The 13953-nt window shown below is 56.1% G+C and overlaps 1 long non-coding RNA gene across 1 annotated transcript; it reads left to right on the forward strand.

Moving 5' to 3' along the window:
- Nucleotides 1–7493: 7493 nt before the first annotated feature.
- LOC148050017 (uncharacterized) lies at nucleotides 7494–13608 on the forward strand. Its single transcript, XR_015701774.1, has 3 exons — nucleotides 7494–7703; nucleotides 7982–8066; nucleotides 13509–13608. It is a non-coding gene; the product is annotated as an uncharacterized LOC148050017 (long non-coding RNA).
- Nucleotides 13609–13953: the final 345 nt, after the last annotated feature.

Raw genomic sequence — 13953 nt, forward strand, 5'->3', positions numbered from 1 at the left:
GCAAATGTCCGATCTGCAGGCACAGTCGTCTCCCGTGGTGGTCTTCAAGTGCTCTTTGGGAGTCTTCAGATGAAGGCTCGTAGTCTTCTTCACTGTGTTCGCTGACCGACCCTTGCTTCTCTGCAAACTCAGTCCTAGGATCACCTAAACGGTGTCCTTCAAGGCTGTTGTCATTCTTTTGTGACTTCCTATCTTCCATGCATTTCTTCTTCCAAGGCCCAGTTGTCTGAGATGGGATTATCCCGGAGCCCCCTTATCTTACAACCATTCTCACTACACTCTAAATCACATAGGCCTTTCTTTTGTTTAGTTAAGTGATTAAGATATGTAAAATATCTTCCTTGCCCCTAGGCTTTCATTCTTTCAGGAAGCATTTTCATGCAGTAGTTTTGTCTACCTTGGCTTTAACCCTTTCAGGGCTGCTGGCCCCGAGGCAGTCCCTGGGCCCAGGAGGCTCAGGGGGCTGTCCCTGCCCTTGCTGGCCATGCACCGGGCACAGCTGCTGGGCGTCCTGCTAAATACAGCTGGACATTCAGACTGCGTCGTGAAGGCTCTTTGTACCATAGCCATTCATTTGGTTGCGGGGATGCCAGAGGTGAAAGCAAGGCTTTGGGTTCCCTCTGCGTGAACTGTGCAGAGCCGTAGAGCACGTGCAGGATGGCCTCGCCGCTCCTGACCGATGCACCAAGGGACATTTGCTACTCCCCTGCTTATGGTGAGGTCTTCTTCTGGGAAAGAAGTCCCAAATTGTTTTCTCTTCTTGACCCTCTTTTTCCTTGCACTCAAGAGCTTTTCTCCTCCTTTGGCCTTCACCCTCAAGACCTTTCCTGAAAGTGACGGCAGCCCTCTCAGCCTTTGTCTTGCTCCTGCTAGTCGTCTTCACCTCAGCTAGAGAGTCCTGAAGGATCCCTGGAGGTCCCTGCCAACTCAACACTTCTCTTTTCTCTTCTCTTCTCTTCTCTTCTCTTCTCTTCTCTTCTCTTCTCTTCTCTTCTCTTCTCTTCTCTTCTCTTCTCTTCTCTTCTCTTCTCTTCTCTTTTCTTCTCTTCTCTTCTCTTCTCTTCTCTTCTCTTCTCTTCTCTTCTCTTCTCTTCTCTTCTCTTCTCTTCTCTTCTCTTCTCTTCTCTTCTCTTCTCTTCTCTTCTCTTCTCTTCTCTTCTCTTCTCTTCTCTTCTCTTCTCTTCTCTTCTCTTCCCTGCACTCACGATGAGGCGCATAGCAAGGAGACCACTCTTTGCCTGAAATGCCAGGGGGTTTACAGCTCCAGAAACACTTTTGAGGACACAAATCAAAAAGGATACAAGTAGACACAGGATTTTATTTTAGCTTACTTGATTTTACTTTATTTTATTTTCTGTCTTCTTATGTTGGTTTATGTTAGTTTAGTTTAGTTTCTTTCATGTGATGTTATTGTATTTGATTTTATTAAATTTTCTTTGGGTTTAATTTTTATTATTTTATTTTATGTTGGTTAATCTTACTTTACTTTACCTTGCTTTATGCGTTTTTATTTTATTTTGTTGTTTTCTTTTACTATTACTTCATTTTATCTGATTTTATCTGAGGCTATTTTGCTAAATCTCTTTCAGAGCCGATGCTCACAAGCATTAGCACAATGCGCATGTGTAGCCAGGAGCAGGCTGATGTGTTCTTCAGTTTAGTTGGAAAAATCATGCCCTGCAGTGTGGCAAAGGAAAGCTGCAGAAAGGAGCAGCAGGAATACGGGCCAAGCAGTCCCTCGTTTCTCAACAGTGCAGAAGAACTTGAAGAAGGAGGATGCTCAAGCCCGATTCTCCCTCCACCTGCTGCCACCTCAGGGCCTTCCCAGAGGGGCAAAATGCCCACGGCCTGATCCCAGTATTCCCATTAGAACTGTGCGAACGATGGCATTGCTCAGTTTTTACTACGCTGAATCAAATCCATTCTATTCACAACATATGCTGTCTTGTACTGGAAAATACATAAAGGTAATGTTTGGAAAATTACTACAAGGCTACATTGTTTAGAATGAAACAGCCATCAAAACACAAAGGCCACTTCAGCCAATGTCTCTACCCCTAGTATTACAAATAGCTACCAGGTAGAGTACTTGAGTGTCGGAGAAAGAACAGTCATAGCCTAGACACGTCCAAGTGCAAGTCTCCTTCAGTGAAAAAAATCACTCATCTGACAAGGAAATAACAGAAATGTCAGCAGCAGAGTCTTTAGAACAGTGTTTCTTTGTGGGAGCCCAAGCCCTGTGTTCAGATATCTACCATGTCTACCTTATCCCCACACACGGGTATTGCTTTGAGCTTTGATGCCAGCAGCATCTCTCCTCTCCTTTCAGGGCAGCATTACAATACCAGGAGAGGGTGCCATCCAGCCAGAAACGCAGGATGCATTGACAAGACAGCACTAAGCATACGCATTGAAATTAACCCCCAAAACAAGGCCATGTTTATAAGCACAACGCTGTGGCGTCCAGAATTACTAGGTAGTGCCTGAAAGCACTGCAGCAACTCCTGCAGCAATCTGCCCAAAGTCTACATGCAGAGCCACATAAATTCAGGGGGTTTTGCTTGCAAATGCTTCATGGGTACCAGGATGCTGCTGTACTGTCTTTCTGAGACTCCCTGTAACTCATCCGTCTACTTTATTTCTTGAGAACCAACATCAGAAAGACATGGCAAAACCACAAGCTGATGACATCTACTAATTGGTGGAGAGGCGTATCTTTAAGGCGGCTGGAAAACAGGAGCAGGCAAACAATGCCAATGTAGCTGAGAGAGAACTGGACTGCGTGAATACCTAAATGACAGCATTAATCCTCTAGGCAGGATTGCATTTGAATAGCTGTCGTTTTAGTCAGTACACCCAATTCCCGGTCCTCCATAAATCTCAGCAATACAGAGTTAAAACTGGGAGCACAGAGACCAGCTTAGGGTAAAAACAGACTTAGAAAGTGTCCGGATGATGTGTCCAGAAAGCCAAATCCTCATTACCTTTAACAGAGAGTGCAGCTGGGGGGGAAAGGGGAAGGAAGAAAAGGTGGAGAAAAGGAAAAGGGTGGGCACACAACTGAAAAAGAAAGGAGCGCAGTTATCGCGAAGACCAGCGCAGCCCCCCTCGCTCTTTGATGCCCGCAGGTGTCTGCGTTCAGATGGGAACCAGCAGAAAAACCCTGACAGGGCTCCTTTTCACTGTCCTCCTCCCTGCGTGCGTGCTGGGACCTCCTCGTTTCCCCGAAGGCCTCCCAGACTCCCCGGGGGTAGCAAACAACTGCACCTGCAGAAGCAAAGGGGCGGCCGTGCCTCGGCTTCGGAGAGGCCCAAAGCCGCCCTGGGCCCCAGCAGCCCCTGGCGCCCCGGCATTTGCTTGGCCCCGAGGCCCCGCGGGGCCTGCCAGCACCGGGGACCCCCGGGGACAGAAGCCAAGGACAGCGGTCAGCCCCCGTGGGGAGAGGGACAGGGCTCTGCTCCCCCCTCTGGCCGCAGGAGGACGCCCTGGGCCGCGCCAGCACAGGGCGTCTCTCCTCCTCAGCGCCCGGGGGCAGCGAGGCCTGAGGGAGGCCCTGGGTGCCGGGCTCAGCCTGGCCGCTGCCAGCGGCTCCCGGCACGCAGCTCCTCCTGCCCAGGGCGGTGGCTGGAGCACAGCCAGAGCCACCCTTTGGGAAAGCCGTGCCGGTGCCCAGCAAAGCCCGGGCAGCTCCCCCCCGGCCCTGCCCCCGGCCCTGCCCCTCGCCCTTCCCTCCCCTCCCGCCCTGCGCAGGCCCAGCCCCCCCAGCCGCGCCATTGGCCACGGCGGAGCCAATCGGCGGAGCCGGAGGCGGGCTGTCAGTCAGAGCCGGGTGGGGCGGGGCCGGAGGGGGCCGAGGCCCAGGGGCCTGAGGAGAAAGGGGCGGGAGCCGGGCCGGGGGCAGCCGGGGCCCGGGGGGAGCAGGGCCAGGCCAGGGCCAGGGCCAGGGCCAGGGCCAGGCCACAGGGCCAGGGGAGCTGCAGGAGCAGGTATGTGCCAGTGGGGATGGGCCTGGGGCAGGGGCCTGGAGGCCTCACCGCCACGGCCCAGTCCCCAGCCCTGGGCCCGAGGGCTCAGCCCCAGGGCCAGCCCCAGCAGCAGGGTGGGAGCGGTTCCTGCTGCTGCCCCCAGGGTCGCCAGCCCCAGCCCTGCCAGCTGGAGGTGGGTGTTGGATGTCCGCAGGGCAGGGGAAGGCAGAGTGGCCTCCTCTCTGCAGGCGGCTCCGGGCTTTGGGGCAGGCATGCTGTGGTGGGGACAGGCCAGGGGCCTTTGCTGTCCCCTCCTGTGGGTCTGGTGCTGATGGACAGCCCCGCCTCTGCCGACAGCCTTTGAGAAATGGGGATTTCCAGACACGGAGCTGTTTCTGCCTCCTGGTGGGAGCACGCGCCGGGGCGTTGTTGGCAGAGCAGCCGGTGGGGAGCGCTCCTGGTTGGAGGCAGCTCCCTTGGCAGATGCTTGGGCAACCGCCAACCGGCCCAAAAACTTTCTAACGCCAAATTGGCATTCAGAAAGCAGGCCTTCTTTATTGCAGCGCTGGGTGCACGGGGGATACCTCCGCCCAGCGGGCATGCCGTAGGTCACGCCAGCAAAGTATTTGTCAAACTTAAAACGTACAGATTCCTTAATTTTCCGAGGAAAGTCATTGATATTACAATTATTTCCCAGAAATCATGACCATATTTCCCCTCCCACCGGAGCATGCGCTGTTTGATTCTGGGGCTTCTTTCGGGGGCCCTTGGTGGTCGTTCTCCTCAAATTCCAGCTGTCCGCTTGTTGACCTCGTTGTTTTTTTCCACCTCAGCATGCTGATTTGGCTGTTTCCTTTTGTTAAGAAGACAGCTGACACTCGCCAGTGTTCAGGGAGTTTCTTGGTTTCTGTTCAGACTGCCCATGATCTTTGTGCTGAGCTCACTCTTTGATTCAGAGATTCCTTCTTACCTTACAGGCCTCTCCTCTGTCCTTGCTTTCTGCGGGCATGCTGATTCACTTCCTTCCTAGCTCTACTCTGTCCTTGGGAGCTGTCAGTTGTTGGTGACCAGCTTCTTCTAAGCAGGCCTTGATGATGAACGTTTTGAAGCAGGCCTTGGTAATGAACTCCTTTTCTGAATCCCACAGGTAACGCTTGTGCCCCTCTCTGGGCCCCAAGGTGGGATACCTGCCTGTCCCCCCACCCAAGCTGTGCTGCGGGCTTCTGGGAAACGGGGGTACCGAGGGCGGATGGTTTTACCACAGCCGGGAAGGTCCGGTAACCTGTCAGGGACTTTTTTTTTCCTGGTGCTTGCAGTAGCAGGTTATTTGTTTTTGTCAATGTATTTTTTCTGAGGAAACTTCACCCAGGAAAGCGCAGCGTTTAGCTCTGGTTGCTCTCTGTGTGGCCTGTGCCTGTCCTCAGGCAGGCACACAGCAGCTTTCAGAGGAGGAATGGGACTATTCCAGGGTGAGGTGAGCAGTGGGGATCCCAGGCCTGTTGTGTGTAAGGCAATCAGGGGAAAATGTGCGGTTAGAGCTGCCTGTGTTGCTTCCCCCTTTGATTGCAGTGCTCCCCTCTAATTCTCTGTAATCCTCGCTTCTACGAGTCGGCTGCATTGGGGTTAAATTTCTGTAAGTACACTTTGCAGGTGTTTCGACTTGGTTCTTCCCAGGTTTGAAAATTCCGTGTGCAGGTCTCTCTACTTTCTTCTCCCCTCTGTCCCACAGAACCGTATGTGCCTGCAGGGGCTGCAGAGTCTGTGTTTGCTCCCCGTGGTGAGGAAAATACGGGCGTGAAAAAGAAAGAGATAGCGATTCTGAAAAGACCCCTTTCTTTGTGCTCCTTTTCACATTCAGTTGCCTGTTGTGGGTTCTTAAATGATGCGAGTTACTCTGAGTCTTAGCAATCCCTTGTTTGCACGCCTGTGCTCAGGAGGTGCCTCAGAAACTCTGTTTGGGCGTGGCTTCTGTCGGACAAGTAACCGTAGCCCTTTCTGGAAAAATGGCTCCTGGGTGAGTTAGTTCCTCAGCCATAACGGCAGGGTTTCTGTTGGCATCTGCCAGAACTCAGGAGCAAACGCTGCTGACGGAAACCGTCAGGAGAAAAGGAAGGCTGGAGAGAGCAGAAGAGATCCGTAGAGCTGCGCTGCTTTCCCCCGATGGTGTCACACCTCCTGGCACGGCGACTGGGTAAGGGTGCTCTCAGGGTGTTTTCCCAGCTTTCCCAGTGCTCACCAGCAGAGAGCCAACGGCCCTGGGGGAAGGGCAGGACCCCCTTCTTTGTGCACCCCAGGATCTTGTCACACTGCAAGCTCCTGCGCCAGCAGAAGCGGCTGAGAGTCGACTTCTTCAAGGAGGCTGGTGTGGGCACGAGGAAGATGCCGGGAGCAGCCTTCCTTCAAGTCATCAAGGGGGGATGTAGGGAGCAGAACGGGAGTGACCTGCTGCCACTGCCGTATGTCTGGAAAGCTGGAGGGGAAAGGGAGGGCAAGGATGCAAGAGGTGGGATGTCATCTAGAGCGGGTTGTGGGAGTGAGGGTACCCATTGCGTCACGGTCTCCAAAGAGAGTCGCTGCTCAGCTCTGTGGCTGCCTGGATCCTGCTGCAGACACTGATCTGGCATCACGCTTCCCAGGGTCGATACTCGACCTTTCCCCCACCAGTCTCGTATCTGTATTCCCATTGCGCTGCCTTCCAGCACATATCTGTGCAGCACTGCTCCCCCTGAGCCTCACTTCCCCCAGGGCAGAGCGGTACGGAGCTGTGAGGAGCACGCTCAGGTCTACCAGGGTTCAGCAGTGCAGGTGTTAACTGCTACTCTAGTCCAAGCCAAAACAAGCCTTCTCAAAACGCAGGGGGCTGGGAAGTTTGGCGTGTTAACAGCCGAGAGGTCTGCAGAAGGAGAAGCTGGAGAAGCCAGGGGATGTACAATACTGCCGTCAGCCCAATGGCAGGAGGGAGGTTATTCAGTCCTTGGGGTTGGGCTGGAAATCTGCAGCCTGCGGTGTAACGTCCTGTACTGGGATTTGGTAGTTAGCACTCATCATCCAGCTGATCAAAAGCAGACCCTTTCTGCAGGTGTTGGCGGCAGCTGGAAAAGAGAGGTTGGGAAGACCTTGCTTTTGAAAACGTAAGCCAGAGCAGAAGCCTTGTCCTGTACCTGTGTTGTCTTTCACTGCAGTTTTCACATCTGAGAGAGAAGAGGCATTTGGCTGACGGTTTGTAGGACTGCCTCTTTTGCAGATTAAACATCCCTTGTCAGCATGGAAGAGAACGGGGCATGGACAAGCAAACGCTTGGGGCAACTGCAGCGTAGGGATGGGGGCAGTCTGTCATATTTCTGTCAGGCTCAAAAGCTACAGGATGTTTCCATTGCAAGAGGCGAGTCTGTTGGGAACTCCAGTCTCCCAAATTCCAAACCCTGTGTGTTAAAGAGTGCTGAGCCCCGTTGTTTCTTTCTGCTGCTCTCTAACGCAGTTTCTCTGGCTTTTTCTTTGGTTGGTTTTTAATGCCTGGTAGGTGTCCAAGCTCCGTTCCATCAAGGCACTTGCAAACCTGCCACTTGCCCAGCTTCTGCTGGGGGCCAAGCCAAAGAGATGAAGCCTCGTGCTCGTAGCAAGCCCGAAGCAAAGTTAAAGCGCTGAGAAGTTCCCCCAGTCAGCCCGGAGCCAGCGTGCAGCTGCGATGAGATGGAAGAGCCTGGGAAACCATTCGTCAGCAGGAGGCGATGGAAGAAGGTATGGTGCATGTGGCACCTGGGATTAAGCGATACGCTCAGTTTCGTGTCTGGACCAGTACTGTGCTTGCCCTTTGACTAAGCCCCAGTTCAGAGCAGAAATTGTTGTCACTCATCGTGGGTGCCAGAGTGCTGTTCCTGCTCTCTCCTCCCCGGTGCCTTAATTTAATCTTTTGTGTCTAGGCAGGGCCTTGATAATGCTCCTGGGTGGGCACTGTGTATGTGAATGGCAGGTTTTCTGCATAGTTGTGACTGATCTTTCTTGCTTCTTTTCATGAGGAAACTCTTGATATGTACTGCGCAGGAACTATAGAAATGCAAAGGAGTGATGAAGAAAGAGGTGCCAGTCAAGGAGGGAGTGCAGGTTAGTTCTGGTTTTCAATTTTCTTGACTGTGTTCTAGCCAAAAGCCTTGTCTGAAACAATTGCAATGAGCTGAACTACTGGGTATTTCAGTAGCTTTCAGATGACCACCTTCAGTCCTTGCCCCAGCAGGTGGAAACGCGGGATGGAGGTCAGCACGTGCTCCCTCAAGTCGTAGCGGGGCTTCCTCAACACCGCGGTGGGGATGCTGTTCCTGGGGACGCCGGTTGCAGCCTGCGATGGGGATGCTGATCCTGGGGATGCTGGTTGCAGCCCGCGGTGGGGATGCTGTTCCTGGGGACGCTGGTTGCAGCCCGCGGTGGGGATGCTGTTCCTGGGGACGCTGGTTGCAGCCCGCGGTGGGGCTGCTGTTCCTGGGGATGCTGGTTGCAGCCCGCGGTGGGGCTGCCGGCGGTGGGGCTGTCAGCAGCAGGCCGGGGCAGAGCTGGCGGTAGCAGGGGTGTGGGTACCAGGCCGGGGTGGGGATGCTGGTTTGGGGGCGGTTGTTCCTTTAGGAACGGCGAGGTGGCGCCGCGGCTGCAGCCTGTGCCAGGCAGGGGCTTGGTGTGAAGGCAGCAGAAGTGGAAGTGGCGCTGGGTGGGCCCGGGGCCAGCAGCGTGATGGTGGGCAGAGAGGGCTCCCACAGACCAGAGCGGTGAGGGCGTCTGCCCTGTCTTGCCCCTGCCCCCACCGCTCTGCAGCTTCCTCCCGGCCCAGGGGCTCCTGGGGGCTGCCCCGGGGGGCTGCAGCGGCGTGCGGCCCACTGCTGCCGGGAGCTGTGGGGCGCAGCCTGGCCATGACACCAGTGGCGCCAGCAGCTGGCAGCACTGTGTCACCCGTTCCATTGAACGTATCGCAGCCCCCGGGCAGCGGGGAGCCGTAGCTTGAAGAGCATGGGGCCGGGGGACTGGGGCAGGCAAGGGTCCCCGGGCCGGGGCAGGGCTCGGGGCCAGAGCCCCAGGCCAGAAGTTTAGGGCCTCCGTGCTGCGGGGTTTCAGTAGACGGGCTGCATGAAAACTGTCCCCTCTGGTGCGCGAAGGGCCTTTACCCCTGGCATCCCTCTGGCTTCTAGATGGCTTGGCAGGCACGTTGTTGCTGTTGGATGCTCTCCGCTTGCTGTGTCCTGCCTGCTGCCCGCTGCCACACACACCGTGCCGTGCCCACCCACCTTCCCCTTCGACAGCGTTTTTGAGTTTTTGGGCACCTGGCACAACCACCCTCTTCTTCTTTTTCTTTGGTGGGATGCTGTTGCGCAGGGAGGTCTCTTGTGTCTTGGGGGCGCTGGCTGGTGCGGGCCGCTTGGCCTTCTTGCCGCCCATCTCTCCCGATCTGGGTACCATCTGGCAGGAGGCGGCAGCCGGCGGCAGCAGCAAGCGGGTCAAAAGCACCCGGGGCTGCCTCCGCAGCGCCTCCTGCACCAGTTGGGCCGTGCGGGGCGGGTGACGCCGGGGGACAGCCGGGGGGCTGGCCAGGGGACTCAGCAGTGGGATCTGCAGGGGGCTCAGCAGGGGAGTCTCCGCAAGAGCCTTCAGGGGATCCTTGCGGGGACTCTCCACAGGACTGTCCTCTGAAGTCTCCGGAGAGCTCTCCTCAGAAGTCTCCGAGGGGCTGAGTGGCAGCCAGGTGGGGAGGTCTGCCGCCACCGTGCCCTGCTTCCCCTCGGGGTCCTGCAAGGGGGAGGCCGGCCCCCCCCAGAAGGGGTCGGCGTCCCCCAGCATTGCCGCTGCCAGGTGGTCCTTGGGGCAGCCTCCCTCCAGCCCACTGTGCCAGAAGTCGGGGACTTCGCTGAAGGAGGCGGTGCTGGCAAGGCTGTCGGGGACATCAGGGAAGGTGTTTTCGCCTTCCCCCAGCATCACCGCTGCCACTTGCTCCTTGTTGCAGCCGCCCTCTGCCCTGTGCTCCAAGAGGTGGGGGAGCTTGTTGAGGGAGGTGGTGAAGCTGGGGATGACGGGGACATTGGGGACGGTGTCCTCACCATCCCCCAGCCCCGCCGCCACCGCTCGTTCATTGGGGCAGCCACCCTCTGCCACGTACTCGGAGAGGTCAGGGAGCTCATTGAGGACGTCGGCGGTCAAGTTGGGGACGTTGGTGGTCAAGATGGTGTCCTCGCTGTCCCCTAGCCGCGCCACCACGGTTTGGTCCTGGGGGCAGTCGCCGTCTGCCACGTGGTCTGAGGAGTTGTGGAGCTCACTTAGGGAAGCAGTGCTGGCGAGGCTGTTGGGGAAATCAAGGCCATCAGGGACAGTGTCCTCACTGTCCCCCAGCCCCGCCACCGCCACTCGTTCACTGGGGCAGCTGCCCTCTGCCACGTACTCGGAGAAGTCAGGGAGGTGGCTGAGGAAGTTGGTAGCGTCGGGGACATTGTCGACAATGACATCACCATCCCCCAGCCCCGCCACTGACGCTCTCTCTTTGGGGCTGCCGCCGTATGCCCTGTACGCCAAGAAATCAGGGAACTTGTTGAGGTAGGTGCTCAAGTCGGGGACATTGGGGACGGTGTCCTCGCTGTCCGTGATGTCAAGCCAGGCGAGCACACGGCTGGCGGTGGTGTCCTCTGCCTGCTCAGGAAAGGCCTCGACGAAGGCATCTGGCCCCTGCTGGGGCAGATCCGCGGGCTTCCCCGGGGCCCCCAGGGTGGTCACCGCTGCTGAAAAAGGAAACAAAAGCAATCGAACCCCGGGGCGATGCCAGCTTTGCTAAGCTTGGCCACCCGACCATGGGCTCTGCCACCCCCCAAACCTCACCTTTGGGCTTCGTTGTGGTTCTGCCAGTCGGCAGAGGCAGGGCGGTCTGGCGGGGGCTGGCAGCAGGGACACTGTCCTCGATGGCCGCCCCGTCCTTGCTGGAGGCCTCCGATGGCTTCTGGGCGCTGCCGGCAGGGTGAGGAGCACAGGGGGGCCTGTGGGGTTCAGGGTCTCCCCCGGCCCCTGGCCCCCAGCCCCAGGCCCATCGGGTGGTGGGGCACCAGTGTCCCTATCACCACCTGCTGTCCCCAGCCATAAGCAGGGGGACAAGGAGCGGCCACGGTGGGGAGCTGCACACCGCAGGGGAGCTGCATGACACGGGGAAGCTGCACAACAGGAATGAGCTGCAGCATCGGGGGGAGCTGCACCACAGGGTGAAGCTGCCCCCCTTGGGGGAGCTGCCCCCCTTGGGGGAGCTGCACCCCAGGAGGGAGCTGCACCCCAGAAGGGAGCTGCACGACAGGGGGGAGCCGCGCCATGGGGGGGAGCTGCACCACGGGGGGAAGCAGCACCACGCCGGGGAGCTGCACCACCTGGCCTGGGGCCCCCAGGGGCCCCGGCACCCCCTGCCAGACAGTGGCCTGGGCCGGCTGGGAGGTGACGGTGGGCACCTGAGCAGGCCTGCGGGACACCGGCAGCCCCGGGCCAGAGGAGGGCAGCACGCCGGCAGTGACCGGTGGCGGCATGGCCGGGGTGGTGATGCTCACGCTGGGCACCTCCAATGCCATCGGCAGCCGGAGAGGGAACCTCTCTGTTGGGGGAAGTGCAGAGGAGCAATGGGGTGGAGCACCGGGAGGAGCAGGAGCCTGCTGCTGTACCTGCCATGGCGCTTGGTCCGGGTGGGGTTTGTTGGGGGCAAGCAGCCCTCGTCCCCATGGCGATCATTCCGCCAACACCTGCTGCAGCCAGCCTTGTCCTGGGTTGATTTTTCCTACCACAACAGCTTCCCATCTCAAGGATTGCCCATCCTGCTGAGGTTTCCTGTCCTCAATGATGGGTTCCCACCCGCACAATGGCTTTTAAACCGCATGATGGTTTGCCATGCCAATGAGGATTTCTCAGCCCCCGTCATGGTTTCCTAACCCGAGGGTCTCCCATCCCCACGATTTCCCATCCCAAGCATGATTTTTGGGGGGAGGTGAATTTCCTGTGCAAGGGGAAGGGATGGGGCTGGCACTGGTGTCCCTGCAATGCCGACACGTGTGTGCTGCCCCATCCCACACCGGTGGTGGGGATGGGGGGATTGGGGCGCTTTTAGGTCGTTTTTGTCCTCCCCCTCTCTGCCGTGGCAGGGGGGCAACTGCTGCTCTTGATCCAGACGTCCCTGCCGTCGGTCTTGCTGCAGTTCCGTATCTCTGATGGCAGATAAGGGGAGGGTTCCCCAGAGGTGTCGGAGGGGCTGGGATGCTGGCATGATCTGGGTAGTCCAGGGGTATCCTTGCTTCTTCAGGGTGGGGGCTGTCCTTCTCCTCCTTGCAATGAGCTGGGGTCCTTCAGTCATGCTGACTGAACCATGACTGAGCAGTATCCAACGTAATCTGGATGGATCTTAAGAAATGTCATACAATTTCCTACTCTCAAGACTAATTGCTATGATAGTTTTTCCTAGCAATGAGATGTTCCTAGCAGTCCCTCCTTTTCTTTTGACCATCAGGGTCACACTATACCCTTCCTTCTTTAAGTCGTATGTGGAGCATATAAGGTAGTAGAACACTGGAAACGCACAGATAGATAATTACAAAGCCAAACAAGATAGTGACTACAACAACCCAAATCCTTCTAGTTCACAGGCCTCTCCCTAAGTCTGGGAGCCAAGAGGTTAGCCACCCAAACAGATTCAGGAGAGATCCCTGCCTTACTTCATGTAGTATTTTTAAATGAGTCTTTCTCTTGTTTCTATCCGTTTCATTTTTCTGGTCTTGACTGACATAAAACCCCAGCAGCTGTTATTCGACAATGCACATTCTCTGTCCTGTGCTGCTGAAAGGTGCTCTAGGGCTAATGCATTCGTGCGGAGGCGCCAGAAAGAGAGAGCGCCAGCGCTTGTGGGGCTGTGAATGGGGTTGCCTGGATACTTGAAGCGCAGCAAGAGCTTTTGGTCCTGGCCCCTTTGGTGTGGGAGGAATCCCTGGACGTTGGCCGTTTCCAGGCTGGGCTCTGGCTGTAATCAGCGGGCCAGGGAGAGGGACTCTCGGGAACTTTTCTTTCTCCCTGCTTCCCCCCAGTTCCAATCTCTATTAGAGGTAATGATGATTTGGCTTCCTGGACACATCCTAGAGAAGGTAGATCCAGGATGGAAGTGTGGGCTGGTCTCTACCTTCAGAGCTGTAGGCTGGCGTTGGAGTTCCTGTTTGCTCATTCTAATTTCTTTTCCATATCCTACACTAGGTAAGCGTGGGGACAGCAGTGTAGTCCTCCTGCTGAGAAGCTGGGCTCAGTGTAGAATGACAAGAAGCCCACCCTGAGTGATACGGTGGGAGGCAAGACGGAAAAGGAGCCGTTGAAAATGAAACCGTTCTTGCTGCTTGTGTTTGATATCACACCTGCAGGTTTCTTGAACTGTACGATAGAAGCGCGATGTTCGATATCAAATTTGGCTTTTTTAGCTCAAAGGGGTTCTCTGAAGTGCTGTGTAATTAGATATCAATATACGTTCTTACGAATTGACTAATGTTTTTTCTGTATTTATGTTGTTTTCAGAATACACCGCTGATAATGCCCTGATTCCTAAGCACTCATCGGTCGTTGTTAGAAGAATCCCTGTTGGAGGAGTTAAAGCTCCCAGCAAAACATAGGTTGTGTAAGGCTCCAACAAGCATTGTATTCTTTGTCAGGGGTTTCCATGTGTTAACTGTTTTAACGGCTGTTAGTTTACAGAGGCATTCCGATTGTATCTTTCTTGTTAAAGCTGCTGTTAATTGTCGTTGTCCTGGTGTAGATTTTAATGTATCCGTTTGACTCTTTCTTGCATTTGGGGAAGGGGGGGGCGGGATATGGCAGGTATTCCTACGCCCCAAATCGGGGTCTTTTGCATGCTAGCTCTAGAGGAGAGACCAAGGGTTGCCAGCTGGCGAACCATGCAAACAAGAAGTTCCACTCCTCAGGGATTCCTGCTAGTTTCCTAAAGACAATGTCCATTTCAGGC

The sequence above is a fragment of the Nipponia nippon genome, unplaced genomic scaffold (genome assembly GCF_047370975.1).
Source record: "Nipponia nippon isolate SJK-2023a ecotype South Korea unplaced genomic scaffold, ASM4737097v1 scaffold_94, whole genome shotgun sequence".
Taxonomy (NCBI): Eukaryota; Metazoa; Chordata; class Aves; order Pelecaniformes; family Threskiornithidae; genus Nipponia; species Nipponia nippon.